Here is a 20,546-nt window from a genome sequence, read left to right as displayed (position 1 = left end):
CTGGTAGGTGGTTCCGGTCTGTCCGCGAGGTGGTTCCGGCGTGTCAGGCACGTGGTTCCGGCATGTGTGACAGGTGGTTCTGGCATGTCCGGCAGGTGATTCTGGATTGTCCACCAAGTGGCTCTGGTGTAACCAGCAGGTGATTCCGGAGTGTACGGCAAGTGGCTCTGGCATAGCTGGCTGGTGATTTTGGGGTGTCCAGCAGGTGGCTCCAGCGAGTCGAGCAAGTTGTTCCGGTGTGCTCAGCAGGTGGTTCAGGCAGGTCCGGCAGGTGTTTCTGGTCTGTCCAGTACGTGGTGCCGGCATGTCCGGCACGTGCTTCCAGTATGTTTGAGAGGTGGTTCCTACCTTCCCGGCGGGAGATTCCGGAGCGTCCGCCATGTGATTCTGGCCTACCTGGCAGGGGATTTTGGCGTCTCTGGCTGGTGGTTCCGGCGAGTCGAAGAGGAGGTTCCGGCGTGCTCGGCAGGTGCATCCGGTGTCTCTGGCACGTCATTCTGGCACGTTCGAGAGGTGGTTCCGGCATGCCTGACAGGTGATTCCGGAGTGTCCGACAAGGGGTTCTGGCACGTCTGAGAGGTGGTTCCGGCATACCCTGCAGGTGATTCTGGCTTGTCTGCCGAGTGGTGCTGGCGTAGCCATCAGGTGATTTTGGCGTGTCCAGCAGGTGGCTCCAGCGAGTAGAGCAGGTTGTTCCAGCGTACTCAGCAGGTGGTTCAGGCGGGTCTGGCAGGTGGTTCCGGTCTCTCTAGTAGGTGGTTCCGGCGTGTCCGGCACGTGCTTCTGGCACGTCTGAGAGCTGGTTCCGGCATGCCCGGCGGGTGATTCCATAGAGTCCGCCACGTGGTTCTGGCCTAGCTGACAGGTGATTTTGGCGTCCCCGGCAGGTGGTTACAGCGAGTTGAGCAGGAGGTTCCGGCATGCTCGGCAGTTGCATCCGGTGTCTCTGGCACGTGGTTCTGGCACGTCTGACATTTGGTTGCATCATGTCTGGCAGGTGATTCCGGAGTGTCCGGCAAGAGGTTCTGGTGTAGCCGGCAGGTGATTTTGGCATGTCCGGCAGGTGTTTCTGGCGAGCTGTTCAGGTGGTTCCGGTGTTCTTGGCAGGTGATTCTGGCGTGTCCAGCAGGTGGTTCCGGTCTGTCCGGTAATGGGTTCCGTCATGTGCCGCACGTGGTTCTGGCACGTCTGAGAGGTGGTTCCCGCATGCCCGGCAGGTGCTCCAGGAGAGTCCTACAAGTGGTTCTGGCCTAGCCCGCAGGTGATTTTGGCGTGTCCGGCAGGTGGTTCCGGCATGCTCGGCAGGTGGTTCAGGCATGTCTGGTAGGTGGTTCCGGTCTGTCCGCGAGGTGGTTCCGGCGTGTCAGGCACGTGGTTCCGGCATGTGTGACAGGTGGTTCTGGCATGTCCGGCAGGTGATTCTGGATTGTCCACCAAGTGGCTCTGGTGTAACCAGCAGGTGATTCCGGAGTGTACGGCAAGTGGCTCTGGCATAGCTGGCTGGTGATTTTGGGGTGTCCAGCAGGTGGCTCCAGCGAGTCGAGCAAGTTGTTCCGGTGTGCTCAGCAGGTGGTTCAGGCAGGTCCGGCAGGTGTTTCTGGTCTGTCCAGTACGTGGTGCCGGCATGTCCGGCACGTGCTTCCAGTATGTTTGAGAGGTGGTTCCTACCTTCCCGGCGGGAGATTCCGGAGCGTCCGCCATGTGATTCTGGCCTACCTGGCAGGGGATTTTGGCGTCTCTGGCTGGTGGTTCCGGCGAGTCGAAGAGGAGGTTCCGGCGTGCTCGGCAGGTGCATCCGGTGTCTCTGGCACGTCATTCTGGCACGTTCGAGAGGTGGTTCCGGCATGCCTGACAGGTGATTCCGGAGTGTCCGACAAGGGGTTCTGGCACGTCTGAGAGGTGGTTCCGGCATACCCTGCAGGTGATTCTGGCTTGTCTGCCGAGTGGTGCTGGCGTAGCCATCAGGTGATTTTGGCGTGTCCAGCAGGTGGCTCCAGCGAGTAGAGCAGGTTGTTCCAGCGTACTCAGCAGGTGGTTCAGGCGGGTCTGGCAGGTGGTTCCGGTCTCTCTAGTAGGTGGTTCCGGCGTGTCCGGCACGTGCTTCTGGCACGTCTGAGAGCTGGTTCCGGCATGCCCGGCGGGTGATTCCATAGAGTCCGCCACGTGGTTCTGGCCTAGCTGACAGGTGATTTTGGCGTCCCCGGCAGGTGGTTACAGCGAGTTGAGCAGGAGGTTCCGGCATGCTCGGCAGTTGCATCCGGTGTCTCTGGCACGTGGTTCTGGCACGTCTGACATTTGGTTGCATCATGTCTGGCAGGTGATTCCGGAGTGTCCGGCAAGAGGTTCTGGTGTAGCCGGCAGGTGATTTTGGCATGTCCGGCAGGTGTTTCTGGCGAGCTGTTCAGGTGGTTCCGGTGTTCTTGGCAGGTGATTCTGGCGTGTCCAGCAGGTGGTTCCGGTCTGTCCGGTAATGGGTTCCGTCATGTGCCGCACGTGGTTCTGGCACGTCTGAGAGGTGGTTCCCGCATGCCCGGCAGGTGCTCCAGGAGAGTCCTACAAGTGGTTCTGGCCTAGCCCGCAGGTGATTTTGGCGTGTCCGGCAGGTGGTTCCGGCATGCTCGGCAGGTGGTTCAGGCATGTCTGGTAGGTGGTTCCGGTCTGTCCGCGAGGTGGTTCCGGCGTGTCAGGCACGTGGTTCCGGCATGTGTGACAGGTGGTTCTGGCATGTCCGGCAGGTGATTCTGGATTGTCCACCAAGTGGCTCTGGTGTAACCAGCAGGTGATTCCGGAGTGTACGGCAAGTGGCTCTGGCATAGCTGGCTGGTGATTTTGGGGTGTCCAGCAGGTGGCTCCAGCGAGTCGAGCAAGTTGTTCCGGTGTGCTCAGCAGGTGGTTCAGGCAGGTCCGGCAGGTGTTTCTGGTCTGTCCAGTACGTGGTGCCGGCATGTCCGGCACGTGCTTCCAGTATGTTTGAGAGGTGGTTCCTACCTTCCCGGCGGGAGATTCCGGAGCGTCCGCCATGTGATTCTGGCCTACCTGGCAGGGGATTTTGGCGTCTCTGGCTGGTGGTTCCGGCGAGTCGAAGAGGAGGTTCCGGCGTGCTCGGCAGGTGCATCCGGTGTCTCTGGCACGTCATTCTGGCACGTTCGAGAGGTGGTTCCGGCATGCCTGACAGGTGATTCCGGAGTGTCCGACAAGGGGTTCTGGCACGTCTGAGAGGTGGTTCCGGCATACCCTGCAGGTGATTCTGGCTTGTCTGCCGAGTGGTGCTGGCGTAGCCATCAGGTGATTTTGGCGTGTCCAGCAGGTGGCTCCAGCGAGTAGAGCAGGTTGTTCCAGCGTACTCAGCAGGTGGTTCAGGCGGGTCTGGCAGGTGGTTCCGGTCTCTCTAGTAGGTGGTTCCGGCGTGTCCGGCACGTGCTTCTGGCACGTCTGAGAGCTGGTTCCGGCATGCCCGGCGGGTGATTCCATAGAGTCCGCCACGTGGTTCTGGCCTAGCTGACAGGTGATTTTGGCGTCCCCGGCAGGTGGTTACAGCGAGTTGAGCAGGAGGTTCCGGCATGCTCGGCAGTTGCATCCGGTGTCTCTGGCACGTGGTTCTGGCACGTCTGACATTTGGTTGCATCATGTCTGGCAGGTGATTCCGGAGTGTCCGGCAAGAGGTTCTGGTGTAGCCGGCAGGTGATTTTGGCATGTCCGGCAGGTGTTTCTGGCGAGCTGTTCAGGTGGTTCCGGTGTTCTTGGCAGGTGATTCTGGCGTGTCCAGCAGGTGGTTCCGGTCTGTCCGGTAATGGGTTCCGTCATGTGCCGCACGTGGTTCTGGCACGTCTGAGAGGTGGTTCCCGCATGCCCGGCAGGTGCTCCAGGAGAGTCCTACAAGTGGTTCTGGCCTAGCCCGCAGGTGATTTTGGCGTGTCCGGCAGGTGGTTCCGGCATGCTCGGCAGGTGGTTCAGGCATGTCTGGTAGGTGGTTCCGGTCTGTCCGCGAGGTGGTTCCGGCGTGTCAGGCACGTGGTTCCGGCATGTGTGACAGGTGGTTCTGGCATGTCCGGCAGGTGATTCTGGATTGTCCACCAAGTGGCTCTGGTGTAACCAGCAGGTGATTCCGGAGTGTACGGCAAGTGGCTCTGGCATAGCTGGCTGGTGATTTTGGGGTGTCCAGCAGGTGGCTCCAGCGAGTCGAGCAAGTTGTTCCGGTGTGCTCAGCAGGTGGTTCAGGCAGGTCCGGCAGGTGTTTCTGGTCTGTCCAGTACGTGGTGCCGGCATGTCCGGCACGTGCTTCCAGTATGTTTGAGAGGTGGTTCCTACCTTCCCGGCGGGAGATTCCGGAGCGTCCGCCATGTGATTCTGGCCTACCTGGCAGGGGATTTTGGCGTCTCTGGCTGGTGGTTCTGGCGAGTCGAAGAGGAGGTTCCGGCGTGCTCGGCAGGTGCATCCGGTGTCTCTGGCACGTCATTCTGGCACGTTCGAGAGGTGGTTCCGGCATGCCTGACAGGTGATTCCGGAGTGTCCGACAAGGGGTTCTGGCACGTCTGAGAGGTGGTTCCGGCATACCCTGCAGGTGATTCTGGCTTGTCTGCCGAGTGGTGCTGGCGTAGCCATCAGGTGATTTTGGCGTGTCCAGCAGGTGGCTCCAGCGAGTAGAGCAGGTTGTTCCAGCGTACTCAGCAGGTGGTTCAGGCGGGTCTGGCAGGTGGTTCCGGTCTCTCTAGTAGGTGGTTCCGGCGTGTCCGGCACGTGCTTCTGGCACGTCTGAGAGCTGGTTCCGGCATGCCCGGCGGGTGATTCCATAGAGTCCGCCACGTGGTTCTGGCCTAGCTGACAGGTGATTTTGGCGTCCCCGGCAGGTGGTTACAGCGAGTTGAGCAGGAGGTTCCGGCATGCTCGGCAGTTGCATCCGGTGTCTCTGGCACGTGGTTCTGGCACGTCTGACATTTGGTTGCATCATGTCTGGCAGGTGATTCCGGAGTGTCCGGCAAGAGGTTCTGGTGTAGCCGGCAGGTGATTTTGGCATGTCCGGCAGGTGTTTCTGGCGAGCTGTTCAGGTGGTTCCGGTGTTCTTGGCAGGTGATTCTGGCGTGTCCAGCAGGTGGTTCCGGTCTGTCCGGTAATGGGTTCCGTCATGTGCCGCACGTGGTTCTGGCACGTCTGAGAGGTGGTTCCCGCATGCCCGGCAGGTGCTCCAGGAGAGTCCTACAAGTGGTTCTGGCCTAGCCCGCAGGTGATTTTGGCGTGTCCGGCAGGTGGTTCCGGCATGCTCGGCAGGTGGTTCAGGCATGTCTGGTAGGTGGTTCCGGTCTGTCCGCGAGGTGGTTCCGGCGTGTCAGGCACGTGGTTCCGGCATGTGTGACAGGTGGTTCTGGCATGTCCGGCAGGTGATTCTGGATTGTCCACCAAGTGGCTCTGGTGTAACCAGCAGGTGATTCCGGAGTGTACGGCAAGTGGCTCTGGCATAGCTGGCTGGTGATTTTGGGGTGTCCAGCAGGTGGCTCCAGCGAGTCGAGCAAGTTGTTCCGGTGTGCTCAGCAGGTGGTTCAGGCAGGTCCGGCAGGTGTTTCTGGTCTGTCCAGTACGTGGTGCCGGCATGTCCGGCACGTGCTTCCAGTATGTTTGAGAGGTGGTTCCTACCTTCCCGGCGGGAGATTCCGGAGCGTCCGCCATGTGATTCTGGCCTACCTGGCAGGGGATTTTGGCGTCTCTGGCTGGTGGTTCCGGCGAGTCGAAGAGGAGGTTCCGGCGTGCTCGGCAGGTGCATCCGGTGTCTCTGGCACGTCATTCTGGCACGTTCGAGAGGTGGTTCCGGCATGCCTGACAGGTGATTCCGGAGTGTCCGACAAGGGGTTCTGGCACGTCTGAGAGGTGGTTCCGGCATACCCTGCAGGTGATTCTGGCTTGTCTGCCGAGTGGTGCTGGCGTAGCCATCAGGTGATTTTGGCGTGTCCAGCAGGTGGCTCCAGCGAGTAGAGCAGGTTGTTCCAGCGTACTCAGCAGGTGGTTCAGGCGGGTCTGGCAGGTGGTTCCGGTCTCTCTAGTAGGTGGTTCCGGCGTGTCCGGCACGTGCTTCTGGCACGTCTGAGAGCTGGTTCCGGCATGCCCGGCGGGTGATTCCATAGAGTCCGCCACGTGGTTCTGGCCTAGCTGACAGGTGATTTTGGCGTCCCCGGCAGGTGGTTACAGCGAGTTGAGCAGGAGGTTCCGGCATGCTCGGCAGTTGCATCCGGTGTCTCTGGCACGTGGTTCTGGCACGTCTGACATTTGGTTGCATCATGTCTGGCAGGTGATTCCGGAGTGTCCGGCAAGAGGTTCTGGTGTAGCCGGCAGGTGATTTTGGCATGTCCGGCAGGTGTTTCTGGCGAGCTGTTCAGGTGGTTCCGGTGTTCTTGGCAGGTGATTCTGGCGTGTCCAGCAGGTGGTTCCGGTCTGTCCGGTAATGGGTTCCGTCATGTGCCGCACGTGGTTCTGGCACGTCTGAGAGGTGGTTCCCGCATGCCCGGCAGGTGCTCCAGGAGAGTCCTACAAGTGGTTCTGGCCTAGCCCGCAGGTGATTTTGGCGTGTCCGGCAGGTGGTTCCGGCATGCTCGGCAGGTGGTTCAGGCATGTCTGGTAGGTGGTTCCGGTCTGTCCGCGAGGTGGTTCCGGCGTGTCAGGCACGTGGTTCCGGCATGTGTGACAGGTGGTTCTGGCATGTCCGGCAGGTGATTCTGGATTGTCCACCAAGTGGCTCTGGTGTAACCAGCAGGTGATTCCGGAGTGTACGGCAAGTGGCTCTGGCATAGCTGGCTGGTGATTTTGGGGTGTCCAGCAGGTGGCTCCAGCGAGTCGAGCAAGTTGTTCCGGTGTGCTCAGCAGGTGGTTCAGGCAGGTCCGGCAGGTGTTTCTGGTCTGTCCAGTACGTGGTGCCGGCATGTCCGGCACGTGCTTCCAGTATGTTTGAGAGGTGGTTCCTACCTTCCCGGCGGGAGATTCCGGAGCGTCCGCCATGTGATTCTGGCCTACCTGGCAGGGGATTTTGGCGTCTCTGGCTGGTGGTTCCGGCGAGTCGAAGAGGAGGTTCCGGCGTGCTCGGCAGGTGCATCCGGTGTCTCTGGCACGTCATTCTGGCACGCTCGAGAGGTGGTTCCGGCATGCCTGACAGGTGATTCCGGAGTGTCCGACAAGGGGTTCTGGCACGTCTGAGAGGTGGTTCCGGCATACCCTGCAGGTGATTCTGGCTTGTCTGCCGAGTGGTGCTGGCGTAGCCATCAGGTGATTTTGGCGTGTCCAGCAGGTGGCTCCAGCGAGTAGAGCAGGTTGTTCCAGCGTACTCAGCAGGTGGTTCAGGCGGGTCTGGCAGGTGGTTCCGGTCTCTCTAGTAGGTGGTTCCGGCGTGTCCGGCACGTGCTTCTGGCACGTCTGAGAGCTGGTTCCGGCATGCCCGGCGGGTGATTCCATAGAGTCCGCCACGTGGTTCTGGCCTAGCTGACAGGTGATTTTGGCGTCCCCGGCAGGTGGTTACAGCGAGTTGAGCAGGAGGTTCCGGCATGCTCGGCAGTTGCATCCGGTGTCTCTGGCACGTGGTTCTGGCACGTCTGACATTTGGTTGCATCATGTCTGGCAGGTGATTCCGGAGTGTCCGGCAAGAGGTTCTGGTGTAGCCGGCAGGTGATTTTGGCATGTCCGGCAGGTGTTTCTGGCGAGCTGTTCAGGTGGTTCCGGTGTTCTTGGCAGGTGATTCTGGCGTGTCCAGCAGGTGGTTCCGGTCTGTCCGGTAATGGGTTCCGTCATGTGCCGCACGTGGTTCTGGCACGTCTGAGAGGTGGTTCCCGCATGCCCGGCAGGTGCTCCAGGAGAGTCCTACAAGTGGTTCTGGCCTAGCCCGCAGGTGATTTTGGCGTGTCCGGCAGGTGGTTCCGGCATGCTCGGCAGGTGGTTCAGGCATGTCTGGTAGGTGGTTCCGGTCTGTCCGCGAGGTGGTTCCGGCGTGTCAGGCACGTGGTTCCGGCATGTGTGACAGGTGGTTCTGGCATGTCCGGCAGGTGATTCTGGATTGTCCACCAAGTGGCTCTGGTGTAACCAGCAGGTGATTCCGGAGTGTACGGCAAGTGGCTCTGGCATAGCTGGCTGGTGATTTTGGGGTGTCCAGCAGGTGGCTCCAGCGAGTCGAGCAAGTTGTTCCGGTGTGCTCAGCAGGTGGTTCAGGCAGGTCCGGCAGGTGTTTCTGGTCTGTCCAGTACGTGGTGCCGGCATGTCCGGCACGTGCTTCCAGTATGTTTGAGAGGTGGTTCCTACCTTCCCGGCGGGAGATTCCGGAGCGTCCGCCATGTGATTCTGGCCTACCTGGCAGGGGATTTTGGCGTCTCTGGCTGGTGGTTCCGGCGAGTCGAAGAGGAGGTTCCGGCGTGCTCGGCAGGTGCATCCGGTGTCTCTGGCACGTCATTCTGGCACGTTCGAGAGGTGGTTCCGGCATGCCTGACAGGTGATTCCGGAGTGTCCGACAAGGGGTTCTGGCACGTCTGAGAGGTGGTTCCGGCATACCCTGCAGGTGATTCTGGCTTGTCTGCCGAGTGGTGCTGGCGTAGCCATCAGGTGATTTTGGCGTGTCCAGCAGGTGGCTCCAGCGAGTAGAGCAGGTTGTTCCAGCGTACTCAGCAGGTGGTTCAGGCGGGTCTGGCAGGTGGTTCCGGTCTCTCTAGTAGGTGGTTCCGGCGTGTCCGGCACGTGCTTCTGGCACGTCTGAGAGCTGGTTCCGGCATGCCCGGCGGGTGATTCCATAGAGTCCGCCACGTGGTTCTGGCCTAGCTGACAGGTGATTTTGGCGTCCCCGGCAGGTGGTTACAGCGAGTTGAGCAGGAGGTTCCGGCATGCTCGGCAGTTGCATCCGGTGTCTCTGGCACGTGGTTCTGGCACGTCTGACATTTGGTTGCATCATGTCTGGCAGGTGATTCCGGAGTGTCCGGCAAGAGGTTCTGGTGTAGCCGGCAGGTGATTTTGGCATGTCCGGCAGGTGTTTCTGGCGAGCTGTTCAGGTGGTTCCGGTGTTCTTGGCAGGTGATTCTGGCGTGTCCAGCAGGTGGTTCCGGTCTGTCCGGTAATGGGTTCCGTCATGTGCCGCACGTGGTTCTGGCACGTCTGAGAGGTGGTTCCCGCATGCCCGGCAGGTGCTCCAGGAGAGTCCTACAAGTGGTTCTGGCCTAGCCCGCAGGTGATTTTGGCGTGTCCGGCAGGTGGTTCCGGCATGCTCGGCAGGTGGTTCAGGCATGTCTGGTAGGTGGTTCCGGTCTGTCCGCGAGGTGGTTCCGGCGTGTCAGGCACGTGGTTCCGGCATGTGTGACAGGTGGTTCTGGCATGTCCGGCAGGTGATTCTGGATTGTCCACCAAGTGGCTCTGGTGTAACCAGCAGGTGATTCCGGAGTGTACGGCAAGTGGCTCTGGCATAGCTGGCTGGTGATTTTGGGGTGTCCAGCAGGTGGCTCCAGCGAGTCGAGCAAGTTGTTCCGGTGTGCTCAGCAGGTGGTTCAGGCAGGTCCGGCAGGTGTTTCTGGTCTGTCCAGTACGTCGTGCCGGCATGTCCGGCACGTGCTTCCAGTATGTTTGAGAGGTGGTTCCTACCTTCCCGGCGGGAGATTCCGGAGCGTCCGCCATGTGATTCTGGCCTACCTGGCAGGGGATTTTGGCGTCTCTGGCTGGTGGTTCCGGCGAGTCGAAGAGGAGGTTCCGGCGTGCTCGGCAGGTGCATCCGGTGTCTCTGGCACGTCATTCTGGCACGTTCGAGAGGTGGTTCCGGCATGCCTGACAGGTGATTCCGGAGTGTCCGACAAGGGGTTCTGGCACGTCTGAGAGGTGGTTCCGGCATACCCTGCAGGTGATTCTGGCTTGTCTGCCGAGTGGTGCTGGCGTAGCCATCAGGTGATTTTGGCGTGTCCAGCAGGTGGCTCCAGCGAGTAGAGCAGGTTGTTCCAGCGTACTCAGCAGGTGGTTCAGGCGGGTCTGGCAGGTGGTTCCGGTCTCTCTAGTAGGTGGTTCCGGCGTGTCCGGCACGTGCTTCTGGCACGTCTGAGAGCTGGTTCCGGCATGCCCGGCGGGTGATTCCATAGAGTCCGCCACGTGGTTCTGGCCTAGCTGACAGGTGATTTTGGCGTCCCCGGCAGGTGGTTACAGCGAGTTGAGCAGGAGGTTCCGGCATGCTCGGCAGTTGCATCCGGTGTCTCTGGCACGTGGTTCTGGCACGTCTGACATTTGGTTGCATCATGTCTGGCAGGTGATTCCGGAGTGTCCGGCAAGAGGTTCTGGTGTAGCCGGCAGGTGATTTTGGCATGTCCGGCAGGTGTTTCTGGCGAGCTGTTCAGGTGGTTCCGGTGTTCTTGGCAGGTGATTCTGGCGTGTCCAGCAGGTGGTTCCGGTCTGTCCGGTAATGGGTTCCGTCATGTGCCGCACGTGGTTCTGGCACGTCTGAGAGGTGGTTCCCGCATGCCCGGCAGGTGCTCCAGGAGAGTCCTACAAGTGGTTCTGGCCTAGCCCGCAGGTGATTTTGGCGTGTCCGGCAGGTGGTTCCGGCATGCTCGGCAGGTGGTTCAGGCATGTCTGGTAGGTGGTTCCGGTCTGTCCGCGAGGTGGTTCCGGCGTGTCAGGCACGTGGTTCCGGCATGTGTGACAGGTGGTTCTGGCATGTCCGGCAGGTGATTCTGGATTGTCCACCAAGTGGCTCTGGTGTAACCAGCAGGTGATTCCGGAGTGTACGGCAAGTGGTTCTGGCATAGCTGGCTGGTGATTTTGGGGTGTCCAGCAGGTGGCTCCAGCGAGTCGAGCAAGTTGTTCCGGTGTGCTCAGCAGGTGGTTCAGGCAGGTCCGGCAGGTGTTTCTGGTCTGTCCAGTACGTGGTGCCGGCATGTCCGGCACGTGCTTCCAGTATGTTTGAGAGGTGGTTCCTACCTTCCCGGCGGGAGATTCCGGAGCGTCCGCCATGTGATTCTGGCCTACCTGGCAGGGGATTTTGGCGTCTCTGGCTGGTGGTTCCGGCGAGTCGAAGAGGAGGTTCCGGCGTGCTCGGCAGGTGCATCCGGTGTCTCTGGCACGTCATTCTGGCACGTTCGAGAGGTGGTTCCGGCATGCCTGACAGGTGATTCCGGAGTGTCCGACAAGGGGTTCTGGCACGTCTGAGAGGTGGTTCCGGCATACCCTGCAGGTGATTCTGGCTTGTCTGCCGAGTGGTGCTGGCGTAGCCATCAGGTGATTTTGGCGTGTCCAGCAGGTGGCTCCAGCGAGTAGAGCAGGTTGTTCCAGCGTACTCAGCAGGTGGTTCAGGCGGGTCTGGCAGGTGGTTCCGGTCTCTCTAGTAGGTGGTTCCGGCGTGTCCGGCACGTGCTTCTGGCACGTCTGAGAGCTGGTTCCGGCATGCCCGGCGGGTGATTCCATAGAGTCCGCCACGTGGTTCTGGCCTAGCTGACAGGTGATTTTGGCGTCCCCGGCAGGTGGTTACAGCGAGTTGAGCAGGAGGTTCCGGCATGCTCGGCAGTTGCATCCGGTGTCTCTGGCACGTGGTTCTGGCACGTCTGACATTTGGTTGCATCATGTCTGGCAGGTGATTCCGGAGTGTCCGGCAAGAGGTTCTGGTGTAGCCGGCAGGTGATTTTGGCATGTCCGGCAGGTGTTTCTGGCGAGCTGTTCAGGTGGTTCCGGTGTTCTTGGCAGGTGATTCTGGCGTGTCCAGCAGGTGGTTCCGGTCTGTCCGGTAATGGGTTCCGTCATGTGCCGCACGTGGTTCTGGCACGTCTGAGAGGTGGTTCCCGCATGCCCGGCAGGTGCTCCAGGAGAGTCCTACAAGTGGTTCTGGCCTAGCCCGCAGGTGATTTTGGCGTGTCCGGCAGGTGGTTCCGGCATGCTCGGCAGGTGGTTCAGGCATGTCTGGTAGGTGGTTCCGGTCTGTCCGCGAGGTGGTTCCGGCGTGTCAGGCACGTGGTTCCGGCATGTGTGACAGGTGGTTCTGGCATGTCCGGCAGGTGATTCTGGATTGTCCACCAAGTGGCTCTGGTGTAACCAGCAGGTGATTCCGGAGTGTACGGCAAGTGGCTCTGGCATAGCTGGCTGGTGATTTTGGGGTGTCCAGCAGGTGGCTCCAGCGAGTCGAGCAAGTTGTTCCGGTGTGCTCAGCAGGTGGTTCAGGCAGGTCCGGCAGGTGTTTCTGGTCTGTCCAGTACGTGGTGCCGGCATGTCCGGCACGTGCTTCCAGTATGTTTGAGAGGTGGTTCCTACCTTCCCGGCGGGAGATTCCGGAGCGTCCGCCATGTGATTCTGGCCTACCTGGCAGGGGATTTTGGCGTCTCTGGCTGGTGGTTCCGGCGAGTCGAAGAGGAGGTTCCGGCGTGCTCGGCAGGTGCATCCGGTGTCTCTGGCACGTCATTCTGGCACGTTCGAGAGGTGGTTCCGGCATGCCTGACAGGTGATTCCGGAGTGTCCGACAAGGGGTTCTGGCACGTCTGAGAGGTGGTTCCGGCATACCCTGCAGGTGATTCTGGCTTGTCTGCCGAGTGGTGCTGGCGTAGCCATCAGGTGATTTTGGCGTGTCCAGCAGGTGGCTCCAGCGAGTAGAGCAGGTTGTTCCAGCGTACTCAGCAGGTGGTTCAGGCGGGTCTGGCAGGTGGTTCCGGTCTCTCTAGTAGGTGGTTCCGGCGTGTCCGGCACGTGCTTCTGGCACGTCTGAGAGCTGGTTCCGGCATGCCCGGCGGGTGATTCCATAGAGTCCGCCACGTGGTTCTGGCCTAGCTGACAGGTGATTTTGGCGTCCCCGGCAGGTGGTTACAGCGAGTTGAGCAGGAGGTTCCGGCATGCTCGGCAGTTGCATCCGGTGTCTCTGGCACGTGGTTCTGGCACGTCTGACATTTGGTTGCATCATGTCTGGCAGGTGATTCCGGAGTGTCCGGCAAGAGGTTCTGGTGTAGCCGGCAGGTGATTTTGGCATGCCCGGCAGGTGTTTCTGGCGAGCTGTTCAGGTGGTTCCGGTGTTCTTGGCAGGTGATTCTGGCGTGTCCAGCAGGTGGTTCCGGTCTGTCCGGTAATGGGTTCCGTCATGTGCCGCACGTGGTTCTGGCACGTCTGAGAGGTGGTTCCCGCATGCCCGGCAGGTGCTCCAGGAGAGTCCTACAAGTGGTTCTGGCCTAGCCCGCAGGTGATTTTGGCGTGTCCGGCAGGTGGTTCCGGCATGCTCGGCAGGTGGTTCAGGCATGTCTGGTAGGTGGTTCCGGTCTGTCCGCGAGGTGGTTCCGGCGTGTCAGGCACGTGGTTCCGGCATGTGTGACAGGTGGTTCTGGCATGTCCGGCAGGTGATTCTGGATTGTCCACCAAGTGGCTCTGGTGTAACCAGCAGGTGATTCCGGAGTGTACGGCAAGTGGCTCTGGCATAGCTGGCTGGTGATTTTGGGGTGTCCAGCAGGTGGCTCCAGCGAGTCGAGCAAGTTGTTCCGGTGTGCTCAGCAGGTGGTTCAGGCAGGTCCGGCAGGTGTTTCTGGTCTGTCCAGTACGTGGTGCCGGCATGTCCGGCACGTGCTTCCAGTATGTTTGAGAGGTGGTTCCTACCTTCCCGGCGGGAGATTCCGGAGCGTCCGCCATGTGATTCTGGCCTACCTGGCAGGGGATTTTGGCGTCTCTGGCTGGTGGTTCCGGCGAGTCGAACAGGAGGTTCCGGCGTGCTCGGCAGGTGCATCCGGTGTCTCTGGCACGTCATTCTGGCACGCTCGAGAGGTGGTTCCGGCATGCCTGACAGGTGATTCCGGAGTGTCCGACAAGGGGTTCTGGCACGTCTGAGAGGTGGTTCCGGCATACCCTGCAGGTGATTCTGGCTTGTCTGCCGAGTGGTGCTGGCGTAGCCATCAGGTGATTTTGGCGTGTCCAGCAGGTGGCTCCAGCGAGTAGAGCAGGTTGTTCCAGCGTACTCAGCAGGTGGTTCAGGCGGGTCTGGCAGGTGGTTCCGGTCTCTCTAGTAGGTGGTTCCGGCGTGTCCGGCACGTGCTTCTGGCACGTCTGAGAGCTGGTTCCGGCATGCCCGGCGGGTGATTCCATAGAGTCCGCCACGTGGTTCTGGCCTAGCTGACAGGTGATTTTGGCGTCCCCGGCAGGTGGTTACAGCGAGTTGAGCAGGAGGTTCCGGCATGCTCGGCAGTTGCATCCGGTGTCTCTGGCACGTGGTTCTGGCACGTCTGACATTTGGTTGCATCATGTCTGGCAGGTGATTCCGGAGTGTCCGGCAAGAGGTTCTGGTGTAGCCGGCAGGTGATTTTGGCATGCCCGGCAGGTGTTTCTGGCGAGCTGTTCAGGTGGTTCCGGTGTTCTTGGCAGGTGATTCTGGCGTGTCCAGCAGGTGGTTCCGGTCTGTCCGGTAATGGGTTCCGTCATGTGCCGCACGTGGTTCTGGCACGTCTGAGAGGTGGTTCCCGCATGCCCGGCAGGTGCTCCAGGAGAGTCCTACAAGTGGTTCTGGCCTAGCCCGCAGGTGGTTTTGGCGTGTCCGGCAGGTGGTTCCGGCATGCTCGGCAGGTGGTTCAGGCATGTCTGGTAGGTGGTTCCGGTCTGTCCGCGAGGTGGTTCCGGCGTGTCAGGCACGTGGTTCCGGCATGTGTGACAGGTGGTTCTGGCATGTCCGGCAGGTGATTCTGGATTGTCCACCAAGTGGCTCTGGTGTAACCAGCAGGTGATTCCGGAGTGTACGGCAAGTGGCTCTGGCATAGCTGGCTGGTGATTTTGGGGTGTCCAGCAGGTGGCTCCAGCGAGTCGAGCAAGTTGTTCCGGTGTGCTCAGCAGGTGGTTCAGGCAGGTCCGGCAGGTGTTTCTGGTCTGTCCAGTACGTGGTGCCGGCATGTCCGGCACGTGCTTCCAGTATGTTTGAGAGGTGGTTCCTACCTTCCCGGCGGGAGATTCCGGAGCGTCCGCCATGTGATTCTGGCCTACCTGGCAGGGGATTTTGGCGTCTCTGGCTGGTGGTTCCGGCGAGTCGAACAGGAGGTTCCGGCGTGCTCGGCAGGTGCATCCGGTGTCTCTGGCACGTCATTCTGGCACGCTCGAGAGGTGGTTCCGGCATGCCTGACAGGTGATTCCGGAGTGTCCGACAAGGGGTTCTGGCACGTCTGAGAGGTGGTTCCGGCATACCCTGCAGGTGATTCTGGCTTGTCTGCCGAGTGGTGCTGGCGTAGCCATCAGGTGATTTTGGCGTGTCCAGCAGGTGGCTCCAGCGAGTAGAGCAGGTTGTTCCAGCGTACTCAGCAGGTGGTTCAGGCGGGTCTGGCAGGTGGTTCCGGTCTCTCTAGTAGGTGGTTCCGGCGTGTCCGGCACGTGCTTCTGGCACGTCTGAGAGCTGGTTCCGGCATGCCCGGCGGGTGATTCCATAGAGTCCGCCACGTGGTTCTGGCCTAGCTGACAGGTGATTTTGGCGTCCCCGGCAGGTGGTTACAGCGAGTTGAGCAGGAGGTTCCGGCATGCTCGGCAGTTGCATCCGGTGTCTCTGGCACGTGGTTCTGGCACGTCTGACATTTGGTTGCATCATGTCTGGCAGGTGATTCCGGAGTGTCCGGCAAGAGGTTCTGGTGTAGCCGGCAGGTGATTTTGGCATGCCCGGCAGGTGTTTCTGGCGAGCTGTTCAGGTGGTTCCGGTGTTCTTGGCAGGTGATTCTGGCGTGTCCAGCAGGTGGTTCCGGTCTGTCCGGTAATGGGTTCCGTCATGTGCCGCACGTGGTTCTGGCACGTCTGAGAGGTGGTTCCCGCATGCCCGGCAGGTGCTCCAGGAGAGTCCTACAAGTGGTTCTGGCCTAGCCCGCAGGTGATTTTGGCGTGTCCGGCAGGTGGTTCCGGCATGCTCGGCAGGTGGTTCAGGCATGTCTGGTAGGTGGTTCCGGTCTGTCCGCGAGGTGGTTCCGGCGTGTCAGGCACGTGGTTCCGGCATGTGTGACAGGTGGTTCTGGCATGTCCGGCAGGTGATTCTGGATTGTCCACCAAGTGGCTCTGGTGTAACCAGCAGGTGATTCCGGAGTGTACGGCAAGTGGCTCTGGCATAGCTGGCTGGTGATTTTGGGGTGTCCAGCAGGTGGCTCCAGCGAGTCGAGCAAGTTGTTCCGGTGTGCTCAGCAGGTGGTTCAGGCAGGTCCGGCAGGTGTTTCTGGTCTGTCCAGTACGTGGTGCCGGCATGTCCGGCACGTGCTTCCAGTATGTTTGAGAGGTGGTTCCTACCTTCCCGGCGGGAGATTCCGGAGCGTCCGCCATGTGATTCTGGCCTACCTGGCAGGGGATTTTGGCGTCTCTGGCTGGTGGTTCCGGCGAGTCGAAGAGGAGGTTCCGGCGTGCTCGGCAGGTGCATCCGGTGTCTCTGGCACGTCATTCTGGCACGCTCGAGAGGTGGTTCCGGCATGCCTGACAGGTGATTCCGGAGTGTCCGACAAGGGGTTCTGGCACGTCTGAGAGGTGGTTCCGGCATACCCTGCAGGTGATTCTGGCTTGTCTGCCGAGTGGTGCTGGCGTAGCCATCAGGTGATTTTGGCGTGTCCAGCAGGTGGCTCCAGCGAGTAGAGCAGGTTGTTCCAGCGTACTCAGCAGGTGGTTCAGGCGGGTCTGGCAGGTGGTTCCGGTCTCTCTAGTAGGTGGTTCCGGCGTGTCCGGCACGTGCTTCTGGCACGTCTGAGAGCTGGTTCCGGCATGCCCGGCGGGTGATTCCATAGAGTCCGCCACGTGGTTCTGGCCTAGCTGACAGGTGATTTTGGCGTCCCCGGCAGGTGGTTACAGCGAGTTGAGCAGGAGGTTCCGGCATGCTCGGCAGTTGCATCCGGTGTCTCTGGCACGTGGTTCTGGCACGTCTGACATTTGGTTGCATCATGTCTGGCAGGTGATTCCGGAGTGTCCGGCAAGAGGTTCTGGTGTAGCCGGCAGGTGATTTTGGCATGTCCGGCAGGTGTTTCTGGCGAGCTGTTCAGGTGGTTCCGGTGTTCTTGGCAGGTGATTCTGGCGTGTCCAGCAGGTGGTTCCGGTCTGTCCGGTAATGGGTTCCGTCATGTGCCGCACGTGGTTCTGGCACGTCTGAGAGGTGGTTCCCGCATGCCCGGCAGGTGCTCCAGGAGAGTCCTACAAGTGGTTCTGGCCTAGCCCGCAGGTGATTTTGGCGTGTCCGGCAGGTGGTTCCGGCATGCTCGGCAGGTGGTTCAGGCATGTCTGGTAGGTGGTTCCGGTCTGTCCGCGAGGTGGTTCCGGCGTGTCAGGCACGTGGTTCCGGCATGTGTGACAGGTGGTTCTGGCATGTCCGGCAGGTGATTCTGGATTGTCCACCAAGTGGCTCTGGTGTAACCAGCAGGTGATTCCGGAGTGTACGGCAAGTGGCTCTGGCATAGCTGGCTGGTGATTTTGGGGTGTCCAGCAGGTGGCTCCAGCGAGTCGAGCAAGTTGTTCCGGTGTGCTCAGCAGGTGGTTCAGGCAGGTCCGGCAGGTGTTTCTGGTCTGTCCAGTACGTGGTGCCGGCATGTCCGGCACGTGCTTCCAGTATGTTTGAGAGGTGGTTCCTACCTTCCCGGCGGGAGATTCCGGAGCGTCCGCCATGTGATTCTGGCCTACCTGGCAGGGGATTTTGGCGTCTCTGGCTGGTGGTTCCGGCGAGTCGAAGAGGAGGTTCCGGCGTGCTCGGCAGGTGCATCCGGTGTCTCTGGCACGTCATTCTGGCACGCTCGAGAGGTGGTTCCGGCATGCCTGACAGGTGATTCCGGAGTGTCCGACAAGGGGTTCTGGCACGTCTGAGAGGTGGTTCCGGCATACCCTGCAGGTGATTCTGGCTTGTCTGCCGAGTGGTGCTGGCGTAGCCATCAGGTGATTTTGGCGTGTCCAGCAGGTGGCTCCAGCGAGTAGAGCAGGTTGTTCCAGCGTACTCAGCAGGTGGTTCAGGCGGGTCTGGCAGGTGGTTCCGGTCTCTCTAGTAGGTGGTTCCGGCGTGTCCGGCACGTGCTTCTGGCACGTCTGAGAGCTGGTTCCGGCATGCCCGGCGGGTGATTCCATAGAGTCCGCCACGTGGTTCTGGCCTAGCTGACAGGTGATTTTGGCGTCCCCGGCAGGTGGTTACAGCGAGTTGAGCAGGAGGTTCCGGCATGCTCGGCAGTTGCATCCGGTGTCTCTGGCACGTGGTTCTGGCACGTCTGACATTTGGTTGCATCATGTCTGGCAGGTGATTCCGGAGTGTCCGGCAAGAGGTTCTGGTGTAGCCGGCAGGTGATTTTGGCATGTCCGGCAGGTGTTTCTGGCGAGCTGTTCAGGTGGTTCCGGTGTTCTTGGCAGGTGATTCTGGCGTGTCCAGCAGGTGGTTCCGGTCTGTCCGGTAATGGGTTCCGTCATGTGCCGCACGTGGTTCTGGCACGTCTGAGAGGTGGTTCCCGCATGCCCGGCAGGTGCTCCAGGAGAGTCCTACAAGTGGTTCTGGCCTAGCCCGCAGGTGATTTTGGCGTGTCCGGCAGGTGGTTCCGGCATGCTCGGCAGGTGGTTCAGGCATGTCTGGTAGGTGGTTCCGGTCTGTCCGCGAGGTGGTTCCGGCGTGTCAGGCACGTGGTTCCGGCATGTGTGACAGGTGGTTCTGGCATGTCCGGCAGGTGATTCTGGATTGTCCACCAAGTGGCTCTGGTGTAACCAGCAGGTGATTCCGGAGTGTACGGCAAGTGGCTCTGGCATAGCTGGCTGGTGATTTTGGGGTGTCCAGCAGGTGGCTCCAGCGAGTCGAGCAAGTTGTTCCGGTGTGCTCAGCAGGTGGTTCAGGCAGGTCCGGCAGGTGTTTCTGGTCTGTCCAGTACGTGGTGCCGGCATGTCCGGCACGTGCTTCCAGTATGTTTGAGAGGTGGTTCCTACCTTCCCGGCGGGAGATTCCGGAGCGTCCGCCATGTGATTCTGGCCTACCTGGCAGGGGATTTTGGCGTCTCTGGCTGGTGGTTCCGGCGAGTCGAAGAGGAGGTTCCGGCGTGCTCGGCAGGTGCATCCGGTGTCTCTGGCACGTCATTCTGGCACGCTCGAGAGGTGGTTCCGGCATGCCTGACAGGTGATTCCGGAGTGTCCGACAAGGGGTTCTGGCACGTCTGAGAGGTGGTTCCGGCATACCCTGCAGGTGATTCTGGCTTGTCTGCCGAGTGGTGCTGGCGTAGCCATCAGGTGATTTTGGCGTGTCCAGCAGGTGGCTCCAGCGAGTAGAGCAGGTTGTTCCAGCGTACTCAGCAGGTGGTTCAGGCGGGTCTGGCAGGTGGTTCCGGTCTCTCTAGTAGGTGGTTCCGGCGTGTCCGGCACGTGCTTCTGGCACGTCTGAGAGCTGGTTCCGGCATGCCCGGCGGGTGATTCCATAGAGTCCGCCACGTGGTTCTGGCCTAGCTGACAGGTGATTTTGGCGTCCCCGGCAGGTGGTTACAGCGAGTTGAGCAGGAGGTTCCGGCATGCTCGGCAGTTGCATCCGGTGTCTCTGGCACGTGGTTCTGGCACGTCTGACATTTGGTTGCATCATGTCTGGCAGGTGATTCCGGAGTGTCCGGCAAGAGGTTCTGGTGTAGCCGGCAGGTGATTTTGGCATGTCCGGCAGGTGTTTCTGGCGAGCTGTTCAGGTGGTTGCGGTGTTCTTGGCAGGTGATTCTGGCGTGTCCAGCAGGTGGTTCCGGTCTGTCCGGTAATGGGTTCCGTCATGTGCCGCACGTGGTTCTGGCACGTCTGAGAGGTGGTTCCCGCATGCCCGGCAGGTGCTCCAGGAGAGTCCTACAAGTGGTTCTGGCCTAGCCCGCAGGTGATTTTGGCGTGTCCGGCAGGTGGTTCCGGCATGCTCGGCAGGTGGTTCAGGCATGTCTGGTAGGTGGTTCCGGTCTGTCCGCGAGGTGGTTCCGGCGTGTCAGGCACGTGGTTCCGGCATGTGTGACAGGTGGTTCTGGCATGTCCGGCAGGTGATTCTGGATTGTCCACCAAGTGGCTCTGGTGTAACCAGCAGGTGATTCCGGAGTGTACGGCAAGTGGCTCTGGCATAGCTGGCTGGTGATTTTGGGGTGTCCAGCAGGTGGCTCCAGCGAGTCGAGCAAGTTGTTCCGGTGTGCTCAGCAGGTGGTTCAGGCAGGTCCGGCAGGTGTTTCTGGTCTGTCCAGTACGTGGTGCCGGCATGTCCGGCACGTGCTTCCAGTATGTTTGAGAGGTGGTTCCTACCTTCCCGGCGGGAGATTCCGGAGCGTCCGCCATGTGATTCTGGCCTACCTGGCAGGGGATTTTGGCGTCTCTGGCTGGTGGTTCCGGCGAGTCGAAGAGGAGGTTCCGGCGTGCTCGGCAGGTGCATCCGGTGTCTCTGGCACGTCATTCTGGCACGTTCGAGAGGTGGTTCCGGCATGCCTGACAGGTGATTCCGGAGTGTCCGACAAGGGGTTCTGGCACGTCTGAGAGGTGGTTCCGGCATACCCTGCAGGTGATTCTGGCTTGTCTGCCGAGTGGTGCTGGCGTAGCCATCAGGTGATTTTGGCGTGTCCAGCAGGTGGCTCCAGCGAGTAGAGCAGGTTGTTCCAGCGTACTCAGCAGGTGGTTCAGGCGGGTCTGGCAGGTGGTTCCGGTCT

The sequence above is a fragment of the Equus asinus genome, chromosome 10, assembly GCF_041296235.1.
Source record: "Equus asinus isolate D_3611 breed Donkey chromosome 10, EquAss-T2T_v2, whole genome shotgun sequence".
NCBI lineage: Eukaryota > Metazoa > Chordata > Mammalia > Perissodactyla > Equidae > Equus > Equus asinus.
Note: the sequence above shows the minus strand (reverse complement) of the source record.